Below are 13,596 nucleotides of genomic sequence, written 5' to 3'. Positions count from 1 at the left end.
TGTCCACTGAATCTACAAGGAACTCCTGGAAGACTTCGTGGAAATGATGGGATTTGGCATTTTAAAATGTCAGTACCAGCATTTGGGAAAACAGAAAACCCCACATGGGGTCAAGAAGAGTCAGACAACTGAAAGGACTGAACAGTGATAAAAACAATCTCCAAGAGGAAACCACTAGCAACTGGGGAGCTGGAGAAAACCTTGGGCAACAGGAGGGATCAGAGCGGTCTTGAAGGATGCTGGGGAAAGCAAGGAGGAGGGAGAACCTTCCCAGCACAGAATTAGGAGTGTCATATGTGTGAATAGGAAGGGGAGGAGAGAGAAAAGGGGCTTTGGGAGAACATGCTAGCAATGAGCAAACAAAACTAGCCCCTGAATGGGGGGTCCTGTAGAAATGGGGAGAACTTGGAGATAGTCAGTACAGAACATCTTTGAGAAACTTCAACAGAGTTCATATTCTTAAAGATATTTCCCATCCAGATGAAGAAACTCCTACCAAGGCAGACTGATGCCTTTTCTGCAATTTATAATCTTAGAGAGATTCTTGAGGATATTGAAAGGTTAAGTGACCTATCCAGAGTCACAAAGTCAGGTTGTATGAGCCTTGAAGGGGCAGTTAGGTGGGACTGTGGATACAGAGCTCCAGGCTTGGAGTCAGGAAGACTTGAGTTCAAATTTGGTCTCAGACATTTATGACCCTGGGCAAATCACTTAAGCCTGTCTATGTATTTCCTCATCTGTAAAATGAACTGAAGAAGAAAATGGCACAAAATTATAAACAGCCTCCATTATTTTTGCCAAGAAAACCCCAAACGGGGTCATGAAGAATCAGACACAACTGAACAATAACAGTCTTGAACCCTGGTATTCTTGATTTACTAGCTGTGTGACCTTGGACAAGTCATTTAAACCTGTTTGCCTCAGTTTCCTCATCTGTAAAATGAGTTGGAAAAAGAAATGGCAAATCACTCCAGGATCTTTGCCAAGAAAATCCCATCATCTACAGAGAAATAAATATTTTTTTTGCTTGGGGACAGTGAAAAGACCTCTAAGTGAGGGGGTTCAGACTCTGGGAACCTCCTTGAACTCCCCTTCCCACTTCCCACTTAATCTGGCCTTTTGTACCCAAATCTGTTACCCTTAGCCTAACCTGGCCCACCCTTGATTACTTCCCACCCAAACCTCCATTGTCTGATACTTCCCAATTTCCTCCAGCTGTTTCCCACCCTTTATTACATCACTAGTTACTCTAGTCTCTTCAAGATCCTCCTTAGACCTTCCTCGCAGACTACTACACCACCCTCAGATCTTTCCCACAGTCTTTCTGTATATAAGTTCCCTCTTGCCTTCATGAAGGCGCTCAGATTCAATTCAGCTCAGACTCTGTGTAGCTGAGATTGTATTTGGCCCACTTGTTAGTACAACAGTTACAAATGCTTAGGCTCCTTAAGAGTCAACCCAATATGGCTAATCTTTAATAAACTTTGCTTTTCTTTGTCTTTAAGAAGACTTCTGTCGAGTTCATTCGAGCGGGACCCAACATGTCAGTACTTTGGGGTCCCCAGAACTCCGGACCTCAACATAAGGACAGGAGAGATTGAGAAGGAAGTGACAACTCAGCTGTTTCTTTCTCTTCCTTTCCAAACACCACTGTGCTCCTCCCAGCACTGTTATGCAATCTAGCTCCCAATAGTCAATAAGGTAAAGTAACCCTGCCTCCTCCCCATTTCAGTATTCAGACTGGTATACTGGGTCACTCCCCAGCCCTCCCTCACCCCCAAGGCCCGTTCTGCCTAGGTGGTAGTTAGCATGACCCTATTTTCAGAGAAGCAGGTCAAGAGTTATCATTTCCACGAGAGCTGCCAAGGCAACGTGGTGGGCGTATTTATAGTCACTATCCCACTGAGCTGACAGTATGGGAAAACAGGAAGTAAGTTTTATTTCCACACTTTGATGAGAGGGTGTGACCTAGTACAGTGAAGTGAAAGTCCAAAAGCTGCTTCGCATGCTCAATAAGTTATTTGAGGGAAAGCCTATCAGAGGAGAACATGAAGTCACATGGCTGGGGAAAATCCAAAGTTCAGAATTCTATAAGGGTCCTCCCTCATCCTGACCTGGTTGTAGACCTTTTGGTGGCCATGCTGGAAGCTACCAGGAACATGGGCCTTCCCTCCTCTGAACTCCATTTTTAATAAATTTTTCTTGAGACCTTTTTTGTGTGTCAAGTTCATGTCTAACAGAGTATCTGAGCAGAAGAGCCAAGGGGATTAGGTCAGGAGAGCAAAGATTTCCAAAAAAGTCATTTCCTTTGGTAGATGTAGATACAAGGTTAAAACTAGTTATAAGACTTTCTCTAAGTTTCTAACTCTAGTTTAACTCCTTTCAGATTTCTAACCCTTTATAATCGATATTGAACCTATAATACAGAATTAGATGAGACTCTCCAGTCAAAGGAAAGGCTACTATATATTATGTTTTGCATATATCCTCAGGGAAACTGGCCCCTCCCTTGCCTCTCTCCCTCCCTCATCTGTATACCAATGTGTTTCCTCTCAGTAACTATTGTTGGGGTGATTCTCTTTTTCAGTGAGAAATTTGAACTGTGGGGAGAAGGTGGTAATTTTTATTTGATATCTACTCTGTACAACGAACTGTGATACCACTCTAGGAATGCTGTTGATCAGTTCTTTCCAACATTTGTTGTGATCCCATATACCATACTGTCCATGGAGTTTTCTTGGCAAAGATACTGAAGTGGTTTGCCACATCCTTCTCCTGGGGATTAAGGCAAATAGAGTTTAAGTGACTTGTCCAAGGTTACACAGTTAGTAAATATCTGAATCTAGATTTTAACTCAGGTCTTCCTGACTCCAAGTCCAGCAAGCTATCCACTGAGCCACATAGATGTCTGTGGTGTGGGGAAGACAGGGTTTGCTACAGATGTGGAATGTTGCATATACTTTTAAAAGAGATATTGTTGTCCTTGTCCAGTCACTGGTTTACCATTTCTTTCTCCAGTGTGTTCCCATTTTACCCATGAAGAACTGAGACCAATAGCGACTTACCCAGGGTCACACAGTTAGTAAGTGTCTGAGGTCACATTTGAACTCAGAACTCCTTCCTGACTCAATGATGGGTACCTTATCCACTGCACCATCAAGCTTCTCCCTCTGGGAACACAAAGGCAAAAAATGAAAAGGTTTTCTTTGTAATCCTATGTATTTTATTTTGTACTTTTAAAATCATCCCGAAAAGGGGCTCATAGGTATCACCAGACTGAACATGGGGTCTATAACACAAACAAGGTAAAAAAAGAAACCCTGCACTTAAAAGCACCCCCTCACTATTTGCATAAAATCATAGATATGTATTATCATATCATTATCATATGAATCATAAGCACATATCTGTTTAAAACTAAAAGAAACCAATAAAATAAATGACTTTAAATTAAAGTGAAGAGATTTCTATTCTGACGGCTCAAATGTGAAGTTGGTGTCTGTCATTTCAATCTTTTAAATCTATTATATTCCTCAAACCAATTTCAATTTTTATTCCACTATGTTCTGTGCCTACTCAGTCTAAGGCACTGAGCTAAGTGTCAGGAACACCAAGGTAAATCGAACCTAATTCTTGTCCTCAAGATACTTATATTAAAGGCTCTGAACTCCTTTTTTTTTCCCCTTCTTTCTTTCTTTCTTTCTTTCTTTCCTTCCTTCCTTCTTTCTTCCTTTCCTCCCTTCCTTCTTTTCTTCTTTCTTCCTTTCTTTCTCTCTCTTACTTTCCTTCTTTCTTCCTTTCTCTCTCTCTCTCTCTCTCTCTCTCTCTCTCTCTCTCTCTCTCTCTTTCTTTCTTTCTATGTGCTGCCAAAGCAAGCACTTACTTTCTAAAAAAAAAACACACAAGAACATAGAACTAGTGGTGATCATCTGATTACATACTAAATTTGCATTGTGTATACTATTGGTAGAGGGAAATCTAGTTCCTCATCATATCTCTCATTTGCATTTCTCCATGGGTGAGGTCAGGATCTCTCTTCTTTCCTTGGGACCAAAGGATTTCTGTTTCTCCAGAAGCCATGAATCAATCACTCACAACAGATCCTCTACAGTGTTGCTTGCAGAGCATTGCTTGCAGCATCCTCTTCACTAATTAGGAATCATCTCCTTTAGCAATAGACAACCTTACTAAGGCTTGGTTAAAAACCTGATTCTGATGGGATACAGGCTCTGGGAACTCCTTTCAATTCTCCTTGAATCTTCCCACTTGATCTGGCATTCACCAGAGGCCATAAGCCTTTCGTTATCACCATGCCCAATTCTCCATTGCCCTCAATATAGCCTAGCCCTCCATTGTCTGTTATCTCTGGATTGCCTTCTGCTACTTCCCACCTTGGATCCTATCAAAACCCCATTCTCTCAGTTCCTGGTGTAAGACTTCTAATCACCCCAGTCTATTGGTCACTCCCATCAAGATCCTCCCTAGACTGCTCCTCTAGTCACCCCAGACTACTTGGCCACCCTTAGATCTCTCCCTCAGTCTTTCTGTATATAAGATCCATTTTGTCTCCATGAAGGTGTTCAGACTCATTCTGACCCACTTGCATTAGTGTCACAAATGTTCAGATTCCTTAAGAGTCTATCCAATGTGGCAGATCTTTAGAAAACTTTGTTTTTCTTTGACTGAAACAAAGCTTGAGTTGAATTCACAGCCAGGACCCACATGCTGCTATTTTGGTGTCCCAGCACCCCTAAACCTCAACATTTCCACAAGATCATCTTTAGTCTTCCTAAAGAAATCTGTGGAAATTTCATTATGCTTGTCCTTGGCACTTTTTTTTTTAGAAGTTTGGCTTATGTCAGGTACTGCATTCTCAATACAAAGTGGGGTCCTGTAAGGCAGGCATATCTCTGAATCTACTCAGACATAAGCAGCCCAAGTCAGACTACAGAGGCTGACTGTGACATTGACTACCTGGGTGATCTGGGGACAGTCATCTGGGTCCACAGAAAACCACCTTGTGGTGTTGTTCTTCTCCCACCTTTTTCTTCAGGCTCTCTCTCTGTCTCTCTGTCTCTCTCTCTTTCTCTCACAGACACCACTGTCTGGCTCCTCTCCAGCCTCTATTGGGAATCATTATCAAGGAAGAACTCCTCATGTCCTGAGGCAAGCCATCTACCTCTTCGTCTCCCTTTCCTCTCCTAAGGAGGGTAAATTTTGATTGCCAAAAGGTGCCTGTTTAGCTTGGGGTTTACTGACTGGATCTGTTTCTCAAACAATCTTAAATCCATTTCACTCTGGAATTCATAGATTGGACCACAATAAGTCCCTGCCCAAACATCACTTAATGGCTATTTTCTGGGCCCTCCTGGCTCAGAGTGAATGTCAATAATAATTGGTTCTCTTTTGACCAGTAACTCTGATGGTCTTCACCTCCCACCTTGTTTTTTTTCTTTTTTTCTAATTAAAGGGGCCATCCTTTGACTCACTTCTTAAAGATGCCTATTCACTGAATGGAAGTTACCTCACTCAAAGCGAGAACCTGAAAAGGCCTTAGCCTAAAAGGTCAGGGTCTCCCATTGCATCCTGGGCCATCTCTAGTCATTCTAATGAATATCAGGCCACTGGACGCAGATGGCTTTGGAGGAGAAAATGAGGCTGGTGACCTTACACAGACCTCCCTCTCTCAGATCAAAGTCTACTGCAAATCATATCTTAATCTTCCTGATGCCATGGTCCTCTTCTAGAACAAAGGACAAACAGAAGCTTGACCCCACCCTCCAGGTGATCACACATTGTTGGTTAAGGGAAATTACATTTCTGATCTGCAAAAAAGGTCATAAAGCATGAGTAGTTTCACAGAAAATGCTATGACTTGTAAATCAGTAATCACATGACTCCTAGATAGAGCTACCTGAGAGATCAACTATACACACAGCTTGTACACAGATAAGTAAATACAAGTTTATTTGAAGACGGAAAGAGCCCTGGCAACTAGAGTGATCAAGGTAGGATGCAAGGAAGAGGTGACATTAGATCTGAGCCCTAAAGAAAGCTAAGGATTCTAAGAAACAGAAATGAAGAGGAAATGCATTCCAGGCGAGGGAATGGCTTGCAGCTTCTGCCAGGCCTAGAGGCCTGTGGGCTACCCGAGTCTTCTTACCTCACCTCTCGAGGTCTTCGGCTGGCCAAGCCGGATGCTCGTATGAGAGAAAGGACGTTCCAGAGTTGAACAAGGGTTGAGCTTTATTTCAGGGTCTCAGTTACAAGTGCAGGGAATTCTTCCTTAGGAGGGAGAGAGAAAGATCTCCCAAGGAGGCAAAGATCTTACAATAAGAGATTGGAAGTAGAAGTGTAAGTGGGGACAGAGGGGGAGGGGAGAGAGGAGAGAGGAAATGCGGAGCCTTGTGTCCTCACACGTGGCCCCTCCGCCCAAGAGAGCTTTCAGGCTTTCCTGACCCTACTTAAGCTCTCCCGTCGCGTAGTTTACATGTCAATACCGAGCCTGTTAGGTAACAACAGGTGTGCCCCAATCCGGGACAGCCTCCAGAGCGGGGATGCTCCACCCATCACGTATCTCACGGGAAGAGGCGGAAATACACGAGATAGCTCGGTCTCCTCCTCGATTCCTGGTGATTTATGGGGGCCTCGTAAGAACTCTAAGATTTAGAAGTTCCCACCTTTACCCGCCCAAGACTGTCCACATGGAATTGAGCATCCAATCCCAGCAAGCTTCATTCATTCATTCAATAAATATTTATTAAGAGGGACCTCAACTGTCCCCTCTCAGACTCTTTAAATCCAACCAAAAAATAAACAAGAAAGAATCTAAGAAGGTAAATAGAATATTAGAAAAGTTAGACAGGACAGACCTTTGGCATGACTTAGACATAAAGGGTGACACCTTAAGCAAATCAGAAAAGCAAGATCTATGAGGCAGGGAAGAATTCATGACCAAGTAAGTGTAGAAAGCATTACAAAATGTGAAACAGATAATTTTGATTATATTAATCTAAAAAGGTTTTGTACAAACAAAACCAGTGCAACAAAAATAAGAAGGAAAGCAGAAAGATGGGAAACAAAGCTCTAAAGCTCTAAATCACTTTTGATTAGAGAAATACAAATGAAAACAACTCTGAAGTACCACCTCACACCTATCAGATTGGCTGATGTGACAGAAAATAAAATGACAAATGATGGAGAAGATGTGGGGAAATTGGGACACTAAGGTACTGTTGGTAGAGTTGTAAACTGATCCAATCATTCTGGAGAGCAATTTGGAACTTTGCCCAAAGGGCAACCAAACTGTGCATATCCTTTGATCCAGTAATGCCACTTCTAGGTCTGTATTCCCAGAGATCATAAAAAAGGGGAAAAGACATACAAGTTCAAAAATATTTATAGCAGCCCTTTTAGTGGTGGCAAAATATTGGAAACCAAGGGGATGCTTATCAATTGGGGAATGGCTGAACAAAGTGTGGCATTTGAATGTAATGGAATACTATTATGCAATAATAAATGATGAACAGGCAGATTTCAGAAAAACCTGGAGAAATCTGTACAAACTGATGCAAAGTGAAATGAACAGAACCAGGAAAACATTGTGCACAGTGCACATTGTGCACACAGCAACACTGTGTGACAATCAACTATGATTGACTCAGCTTTTCTCAGCAACACAGCGATCCAAGACAAGTACAAAAGACTGAAGGAAAAATGCTATCCATATCCAGATTAAGAACTGATAGACTCTGAATGCAGAGTGAAGCATACTTTTTTTTATACCAACTTTATTCTTTCTCATTTTTTTTTCGTTTTGATCTGTTTCTCTTTTCACAACTGTGACTGATATGGAAATATTTTTACATGATAGAACATGTATAAACTATTTCAAACTGCCTGCCATTTTCAGAAGAGGGAGAGGAGGGAGAAAAAAATTTGAAGCTCAGATTCTTGTAAAAATGAATGCCAAAGGGGCAGAGCCAAGATGGTAGAATAGAAAGACACCCATACTCTAGCTCTTCCCCCACAGCCCATAAAATACCTACATAGAAAGACCCTCAACAAATTCTAGAGCAGCAGAAGCCACAGGACAACAGAGTGGAGGAGATTTCCAACTCAGGGTGACTTGGAAGGCCAATGGGAAAGGTCTGTTGCACTGGACATGGAGCCTTGGCCATGCAGTCCTGGGAGGAGCAGGCCTCGGGAGCAGAATCCCCAGCAGCAGGGGAGGTTCGCAGATCCCTCAACCCACAGGCACCAAAGGCACCTTCAAAGGTCAGTGAAAGGGTTTTTTCACCTCCCTGACAAGGGAGCAGGGTCCTCCCCTAGCCCTAGTCCCAGGTGGTGCCTGGGGCAGCAGCAACAGTTAGCGGTTTCCATTGTTGAAGCCTCAGCTTAAAGCCCCTGGGGTAATTGAGCAGCTGGTCTGAACCTCAGCCCTGAGTGGTGGCCCTGCCCCTGCACTCCCGCTGCAACACCCCCCCCCCCACTCCCACCTAAAGCCTCTGGAGAAATTGAGCTGTTGATCTGAATCTCAGTAATGAGCCTGGCCATGGAGTAAACACCTCTCCATTGATTGCGCCACCTTGGAGGAACTGAGATCTTACAGGTCCCCCTACTCTTGCCAAAGGACCCAAAAGTCAGGTTTGGAAAAAGGGGACAAGGGGAAAAAAAAAGACTGTGGAAGGTTACTTTCTTCATGAATAGGTACTCTCTCTCATCCTTCCAGATGAGGAAGAACAATGTTTCCCATCAGGGGAAGACATAAAAGTCAAGGCTTCTGCATTCAAAACCTCCAAAATAAATATGCAGTGATCCCAGGCCAGGAAAGAACTCAAAAAGGATTTTGAAAATCAAGTAAGAGAGGTGGAGGAAAAATTGAGAAGAGAAATAAGAGCAATGCAAGAAAATCATGAAAAGTGAGTCAACAGTTTCCTAAAGGAGACCCAAAAAAATACTGAAGGAAGTAACACCTTTAAAAACAGGCTAACTCAATTGACAAAAGAGGTCCAAAAAGCCAATGAGGACAAGAATGCTTTCAAAAGCAGAATTAGCCAAGTGGAAAAGGAGGTTCAAAAGCTCACTGAAGAAAATAGCTCTTTAAAAATTAGAATGGAATAAAACATTAGAATGGAAGCTAATGACTTCATGAGAAACCAATAAATTACAAAAGAAAACCAAAAGAATGAAAAAATGGAAGATAATGTGAAATATCTCATTGGAAAAACAACTGACCTGGAAAACAGATCCAGGAGAGACAATTTAAAAATTATGGGACTACCTGAATGCCATAATCAAAAAAAGAGCCTAGAGATTATCTTCCATGAAATTATCAAGGAAAACTGCCCTGATATTCTAGAACCAGAGGGCAAAATAAATATTGAAAGAATCCACCAATCACCTCCTGAAAGATATCCAAAAAGAGAAAATCCTAGGAATGGGAGCTGTAGCCAAATTCCAGAGTTTCCAGGTCAAGGAGAAAATATTGCAAGCAGCTAGAAAGAAACAATTTGAATATTGTGGAAATACAATCAGGATAACACAAGATCTAGCAACAAAGGAACTAGGATTAAAACCAAGAATCACTTGCCCAGCAAAACTGAGTATAATACTTCAAGGGAAAAAAATGGTCATTCAATGAAACAGAGGACTTTCAAGCATTCTTGATGAAAAGACCAGAGCTGAAAAGAAAATTTGACTTTCAAGCACAAGAATCAAGGGAAGTATGAAAGGTAAACAGGAAAGAAAAATCACAAGGGACTTACTAAAGTTGAACTGTTTATGTTCCTATATGGAAAGATAATATTTGTAACTCTTGAAACTTTTTTCAGTATCTGGGGAGTTGGAGGGATTATATACACACATACACATACACACACACACACACACACACACACACAGAAAGAGAGAAAGGGAGAGAGACAGAGATCACAAGGTGAATTGAATAGGAAGGGATCATATTTAAAAAAATAAAATTAAGGAATGAGAGAGGAATATATTGGGGGGAGAAAGGGAGAAATGGAATGGGGCAAATTATCTCTTATAGAAGAGGCAAGAAAAAGCTTTTCCAATGGAGGGGGAAAGGGGGTAGGTGAGAGGGAAAAAGTGAAACTTACTCTCATCACATTTGGTTCAAGGAAGGAATAACATGCACACTCAATTTGGTATGAAAATCTATCTTACACTACAAGAAAGTAGGGGAGAAGGGGATAAGCTAGGGGAGGGTGATGATGGAAGGGAGGGCAAATGGGAGGAGGGAGCAATTAGAAGTGAACACTCTTGGGGAGGGACAAGGTCAAAAGAGAGAATAGAAGAAATGGGGGGCAGGACAGGATGGATGGAAATATAGTTAGTCTTACACAACATGACTTTTATGGAAAACTACACATATATAGCCTATATTGAATTGTTTGTTTTCTCAGTGGGGATGGGTGAAGAGAGAAGAAGGAAGAGAAGTTGGAACTCAAAGTTTTGGAAACAAATGTTGAGAATTGTTTTTGTGTATGACTGGAAAATAAAAAAAAACAACAACAGGTAACTGGGTATAGAAATTTATCTTGCCCTACAGGACAAGAGAGAAGATGGGGATAAGGGAACAGAGGGACATTAGAAGGGAGGGCACATTGGTGGAAGGGGTAATCAGAATGCATGGCATTTTGGGGGGGGAGGGGAGAGATGGGGAGAAAATTTGGAACTCAAAATTTTTTGGAAACAAATGCTGAAAACTTAAAATAAATTAATTAATAATAAAAAAATAAAATGAGTGCCAAAAATTTCTTGACATGTAACTGGGAGAAAATGAAATTTCATTTTAAAAATAAATATTTATTAATCACCTACTATGTGCAGGGCTACTGTGTGCTAAGTGCTGGGGAAACAAAATGAAGAAATGGACAAACCCTGCCCTCAAGGAGTAGCTGATGTATGAGGAAGATGAAGGTGGAGTATGGAGTTAGGAAGGAACTGCTAATAGCTCTGTCCCTTTGGTTGGAATATAGATTATGTCAAAGGGAGTAAATGACAACAACGTATGTGAAATGAAGGTGGCACTAGATTGGGGAGGGCTGTAGGGGGAGGAGCCAAGATGGCGGAGTAGAAAGATACACATATGCTAGCTCCCAACCCACAGCCCATAAAACACCAGTAAAGAAGAACTCCCAACAAATTCTGGAGCAGCAGAAGCCACAGAACAAAGGAGTGGAGGAGATTTCTGTTCCAGAGATACCTGAAAAACCAATGTGAAATGTCCGTCATGCACTGGACCTGGAGCAGGGCTCAGCCCTCCTTGGCCGCGTGGCACCGAGTGGAGCAGATCTGAGCAGGCTTCAGGGACAGAATCTCCAGTGGCCCCACAGGTCCCTCCACCCACAGGTGCAAAGGTCAGTGAGAGAGGCTTTTTGGCTCGCTGAGAGGGGAGCGGGGCGTCCCCATGACTCGGGCCCCCTTGGGAGGCAGCAGCAGACAGGGGCTCCCAAAGCAGACAGGAGCTCAGATCCATTGTTGAAGGTCTCTGCATAAACCCCCTGAGGGAACTGAGGTGTGGCGGCCTTGCCCCTACCTGAGCACCTGAACTTAATCTCACACTGAATAGCAGCCCTGCTCCATCAAAGCCCTAAGGCTGGGAAGCAGCATTTGAAACTCAGACCCCAAGCGCTGGCTGGGCAGATCTGGAGGCAAGGTGGGTGTGGAAAGGACACTCAGAAGTCAAGTCACTGGCTGGGAAAATGCCCAGAAAAGGGAAAAAAAATAAGACCATAGAAGGTTACTTTCTTAGTGAACAGATATGTTCTCCCTTCCTTTCTGATGAGGAAGAACAATGCTTACCATCAGGGAAAGATGTAGAAATCAAGGCTTCTGTATCCCAAACATCCAAAAGAAATATTCCATGGGCTCAGGCCATGGAAGAGCTCAAAAAGGATTTTGAAAATCAAGTTAGAGAGGTGGAGGAAAAACTGGGAAGAGAAATGAGAGAGATGCAAGAAAAGCATGAAAAGCAGGTCAACATCTTGCTAAAGGAGACCCAAAAAATGCTGAAGAAAATAACACCTTGAAAAATAGGCTAACTCAATTGGCAAAAGAGGTTCAAAAAGCCAGTGAGGAGAAGAATGCTTTAAAAAGCAGAATTAGCCAAATGGAAATTCAAAAGCTCACTGAAGAAAATAGTTCTTTCAAAATTAGAATGGAACAGATGGAGGCTAATGACTTCATGAGAAACCAAGAAATCACAAAACAAAACCAAAAGAATGAAAAAATGGAAGATAATGTGAAATATCTCATTGGAAAAACAACTGACCTGGAAAATAGATCCAGGAAGACTTATTAGTGGAGGGATAAAGAGGGGAGGTGAGAGAAAAACATGAAGTTTACTCTCATCACATTCCACTAAAGGAAGGAATAAAATGCACACTCATTTTGGTATGAAAACCTATCTTACAATACAGGAAAGTGGGGGAAAAGGGGATAAGCATTGGGGAGGATGATGGAAGGGAGGGCAATGGGCGGAGGGAGCAATTAGAAGTCAACACTCTTGAGGAGGGACAGGATCAAAAGAAAGAATAGAAGCAATGGGGGGCGGGATAGGATGGAAGGCAATATAGTCAGTCTTACACAACACAACTATCATGGAAGTCATTTGCAAAATTACACAGATATGGCCTATATTGAATTGCTTGCCTTCCCAAAGGGAATGGGTGGGGAGGGAGGGATGAAGAGAAGTTGGAACTCAAAGTTTTAGGAACAACTGTTGAGTACTGTTCTTGCTTCTAGGAAATAAGAAATACAGGTAATGGGGTATAGAAAGTTATCTGGCCCTACAGGAGAAAAGAGAAGATGGGGACAAGGGAAGGGGGGGATGATAGAAGAGAAGGCAGATTGGTGATAGGGGCAATTAGAATGCTCGGTGGTTTGGAGTGGGGGAAGAGGACAAATGGGGAGAAAATTAGGAACCCAAAATTTTGTGAAAATGAATGTTAAAAGTTAAATAAATAAATAAAAAGTAAAGGAAAAAAATAGATTGGGGAGGGCTGTATATGCCAAGATGAGGAGTTTACATTTTGCTGTAGAATCAACAGGAAGCTTTTGAAAGATCCATGACATTATCAGTGCTGAGCTTTAGGAGAAGGGAAACTAGAAACAACCACACCAGTTAGCAGGCTATTATCATAGGGCAGGTAGGAAGTTCTGAAAACCTGAACTAGGGTGACTTTACTTTTGGCAAACTGTGTACAAGAAAACTCAGGGATTAGTGACATTTTTGTGTAATCAAGATGATCTATCTTACCACATTTTTTGGAGGAGAAATTTGAAGCCCAAGAGCAGAGCCAGGATTCCAACCCAGATCCTCTGATTCTAGTTCCATGACTCTTTCCACCTCATGGTATTTCTATTAAGATAGGTCCTAAGGGAAGGATTGTTTCCATGAACCTGGTAACCAAGGTCAACAGAGATGACCCCATTTCCCATGGCATACAGTTCACCCTGTTTGGCATGTGTTTGCTTAGAGACAGCTAGGTGATTTAGCAAATAGAGTACTGGGCTTAGAGTCAGGAAGGCTTGAGTTCAAATCCTGCCTCATATACTTTCCTAGCTGTGTGA

Source organism: Notamacropus eugenii, chromosome 2 (genome assembly GCF_028372415.1).
Source record: "Notamacropus eugenii isolate mMacEug1 chromosome 2, mMacEug1.pri_v2, whole genome shotgun sequence".
Taxonomy (NCBI): Eukaryota; Metazoa; Chordata; class Mammalia; order Diprotodontia; family Macropodidae; genus Notamacropus; species Notamacropus eugenii.
The sequence above is the reverse complement of the archived record's forward strand: the minus strand, read 5'-3'. Positions refer to the sequence as shown.